Here is a 4,418-nt window from a genome sequence, read left to right on the forward strand (position 1 = left end):
TATTTTTACTAAACCTCCTTGTATTTTTTTATTTTTTTGACTAGATGCTGGACATACATATACAGTTGATTGGCATTAATTATGCTATAAAGTCACCATAAACACTGAACTAGTGACTACTGAACCATTGCTCCTAGGAGAAATACAATTACTGTGAGTCTATGGTCACAATATTTCCACTACGATCAATATTTACTTCTTGTTTTATATGTGCTTCTGTTAAAAGCATCTTACTTGATATATTCTCTTTTTTTTTTCACAGCTGTTTATCTTCCGTCAACCCAATTTCCATTTTAAGAGTTTGGGGAAGAACAGTTTAAGAGCGCTCAGTGGCTGTTTCTACCCATTCCGTGGCCTGAGCAGTGTGAGTAGCAGACCAGCGTGCAGCGGCAGGCTGAGCACTCCATTCTTCGGTGGGAAACTGCTGAACAGGCACAGGAGACACCGGCACACCTTGCGACCAGTCCAATACCTCAGGTTGAGGAGAAGTGAACTCTGGAGCTGAAGTAGTCCATTTACCCTGAAATTCCTCCTCAGTCACACCTTCTCAGCTGCTGCCTGCTCCTCCTTTTCAATCTCTTCAGGATATCTGTAGAAGCAGAGATGAGGCATGACTTCCCGTGGGTGTTCCACGCATGTGCAGAACTTCCCAGGTGAGCGTCCACTGCATTCAACCCACTAAGTGAGCTCCCTTGTTGTTGCAGGGGATGGCAATATCCACATATCACAGTGGAGAATCTGTGTTACACAGAGCAATGGTAGGCAGGTTAACACAGGCTTCTGTGAGAGGCTGGGGGTCAGCCCTGGGATCAGTAAACACCGGAAATCATGTCTCCCGGAACACTGCATGTATCTGGTTAGTGAAGGCTCCAGGAGTGAAGCAGCCAACAATAGAAGTGGCAGCAGTGGCAGCAGCAAACTTCAACAAAGCTCGCTGGCCAGCGTTCCTAGAGGATATGACACCACCATCAGCTGGATTTTCAATGGCAACAATGAACCAGCCAACAGAATCTTCTCCCAGGCTCTCTTCAGATTTATCATTTAGATGCCATCATTTTTGTAGATGTACTGTTCTATGTAGAAGCCAAGGCTGGTGCCACCTAAGTGGGCTCCTACTGCAAGGAATTTCAGGACATTCTCCTCCTTCATTTGCAGAATGAAATCCATTTGAATTCTTGACCAGTAGCCCTATGACTCATATCTGAAAAAGCTTATGTAACACAAATATCTTATCCATAAAACACATCACAGACTCCGTGCACTTAAGAACACTAGAGAGCGCTTGAACATTATACATATGTGGGAGTCATTTTAGATAGTGAAATCACTATCAAAAGGCATAAAATTGGGACTTCCCTGGCAGTCGGGGGATTAAGAGTCTGCCTTCCAAAGGAGAGTACACAGGTCCAATACCTGGTCAAAGAACTAAGATCGCACAAGCTGCAAAGCAAATAAGCCAGCATGGCACAACTAGAGAGCCCAAAGGCCACAAGAAACATCCCCTGTGGAGCAGCTAAGATCTGACACACACAAATAAATAGGTAAATATTTTTTAAAGCTGTGGAAGTGTGTAATATTAAGGCTTTTTAATATGTATTAATATCTATTTTCCAGTAGTCATATATGGATATGAGAGTTGGACTGTAAAGAAGACTGAGCACCAAAGAATTGATGCTTTTGAACTGTGGCATTGGAGAAGACTCTTGAGCGTCCCTTGGACTGCAAGGAAATCAAACCAGTCAATCCTAAAGGAAATTAATCCTGAATATTCATTGGAAGAGTTGATGCTGAAGCTGAAGCTCCAATATTTTGGCCTCCTGATGACAAGGACTGATTGATTAGAAAAGACCCTGATGCTGGGAAGGATCAAAGGCAGGAGGAGAAGGGGACAACAGAGGATGAGACAGTTGGATGGCATCACCGACTCAATGGACAGGAGTTGGAGAAAGCTCTGGGAGTTCGTGATGGACAGGCAAATCTGGCGTGCTGCAGTCCATAGGGTCGCAAAGAGTAGGACTCGACTGAGCTACTTAACTGACTGACTGACCGATTTCATATCTGGCAATCTCAGAGAACTTTCCTTAGTTTTACATTTCTTGGTTGATTCCTATGTCATCTACAAATGATAACAGTGCTCCTTTTATACTCTGCTCTCTGTTCCCTCAGATATACCAGCCTGGGCCACTCTGAACTTGGCTCAGTTCAGACAAACATTTTCTTTGACAAGTCTTACCTAATTGCCTGGCCTCATATACAACCATCAATCCTTGTACCCCAACTAAGTTAAATGCCAAGTTAAATGTACCAACCACATGCTTCTTTCTATATACCTCTATTATAGAACTTAGGATATTGCATCAAAATTATGCATTCACATATTTCTGCACAAAAGAAATGAACTCTATCATATCTTACCCGTGCTTATCCACCTAGGACCAAGCATGGTATCTAACACATAATAGTCACTCAATAGAAGGTCGATAAGTAAATGAATAAATGTAAGAGGCCAAAGTATTGCACACTGCTCACTCAGCACATGGAGAGAACAGATAAATATAAATATAATCACTTAAGTGAGTAACTCATGCTAAACAGCTTTCTTGGAGTCAATAAACATATGTCCAAAATCCCCAAAATTACACAATATAAGAATAAAGCTTAATCATGCTTACTTTATTTTTCAGTTAGTATTTTAAGTTATGATGCCTAAGAACTAAGCACATTCACAGATTACAAAAAAATATTAAATAAGCTTATAATTAATAGCACACTAATATATGCTTTTCCCTGCAAATTTCTAGGAAAGCTGTAATATTATAATGACAATAAAAATAAACTTACTTTACCAAAGATAACTTCCTCTGAGATAGTTTTTTATAAGTTTGAGTTTTTAAAAAGAAGAAGAAAATAGGAATCTGAGATAATGCCTTCTTAAAACACCTTTTCCATAAAAATTTAAATTTTAAAGGTTAAATATAATTGTAGGAAAAAGTAGAGCCAGTTTTCCATTAACATAAAATGTAAATAACTTAAGCAGTATTAGTCACAAAAATGAAGAGCTAAAACCAAGAATCTCAGCAACTGTACAAAGATGGCTCTTGAGTTAAACAAACACTAATAGTGCCTCTAATAGTAATATCTAATAGTTATTGAGAATTTGTCAGACATTATCCTAGCACTTTATTTATAATGTAATGCTCATATCTATAAATTCTAATTTAAGTGTAATGTAATGCTCACATTTATCAATTAGATACTGTTAGATTATTAGTTTGTTAGATGAGCTAGTCTAAGCTCAAAGGTATTTATTTTCTAAGACAGAAAACTAATAAATGGAGAAGTGGTTTTTCTGGTTCCACAGGTCCTCCATCAACCCCTATGCTTAAGTAAGCAAGCACCTTTATCCTGAGATCCAAGGCAAGTAGGTCAACTACCTTTTCAATTACTTATCATAGTCTCCAAATTCCTGCCTTTAAGGGTTTTAAGATAGAACCTGAGGAAGACTGTGAAAATATTTAATGGAATAAATGAATCCAAAAGGCACTGAGCAGCAAAAGGGTCAGTAAACTGAGGAGACAGGAAGTATACAAGCCTAAAAGGAGGTCTCAAAAGGAGAAGACATGAAATGGAAAACACAAAATTGTAACAAATTAACATTTTTAAGCACCAGCAACTGCCTGCTTTACAGTTTCACCAAATTTGTCTATGCCTTTTTGACAATATGAGAAGATATTGGTAAGTATATACAAAATAATATTGTAAGCAAGGAACTGCTCCCTCATCTCAACTTCTAAAAAGATAACCTTCCATTGTACAAATGTGGAAAATAAAGAGAATGAAATTATGAACTTTTAAGCTTTTAAGCAGTCTTTAAATAGTATGTTTACAATATACTTTTAATGACTTTTACAAAGTACTTTAATTCCATAATGGTAAGTCCAAAAAAGACCAAAGTTTCAAATTATATAGATCATATTTTCTAAAATTTGTCAAAGTATGTATAGGCAAAAATCCTTAAAGAAATATTGAGGGAGGACAATTTTAGAAAACAAAATAAAATTCTTTTGTTGTCATCTTTACATCGGGATTTCTAGGCCAAGCCCAGTAATTTGTCAATGCAGTTTTGGCAAAAACACTGGAGGGCACTCTATCAGTGAATAATAGGGTAAAAGTGAAACTGAGAGTCGCTCAGTCCTGTCTGACTCTTTGCTACCCCGTGGACTATACAGTCCATAGAATTCTCCAGGCCTGAATACTGGAGTGGGAAGCCTTTCCCTTCTCCAGGGGATCTTCCCAACCCAGGGATCGAATCCAGGTCTCCTGCATTGCATGGCGCAGTAGGGTAGTTCTCCACTCTTCAAATTTTATTGTGAGTCCTATATTAGAACCACCTGGTGGTCCAGTGGTTAAGACTTCAT

General features: G+C 38.5%; 1 pseudogene; it reads right to left on the minus strand.

Annotated features, from left to right (window-relative positions):
• Window positions 1-316: 316 nt before the first annotated feature.
• LOC129641820 (40S ribosomal protein SA-like) lies at window positions 317-1,167 on the minus strand (annotated as a pseudogene).
• Between the last annotated feature and the right edge of the window lie 3,251 nt (window positions 1,168-4,418).

The sequence above is a fragment of the Bubalus kerabau genome, chromosome 1, assembly GCF_029407905.1.
Source record: "Bubalus kerabau isolate K-KA32 ecotype Philippines breed swamp buffalo chromosome 1, PCC_UOA_SB_1v2, whole genome shotgun sequence".
NCBI lineage: Eukaryota > Metazoa > Chordata > Mammalia > Artiodactyla > Bovidae > Bubalus > Bubalus kerabau.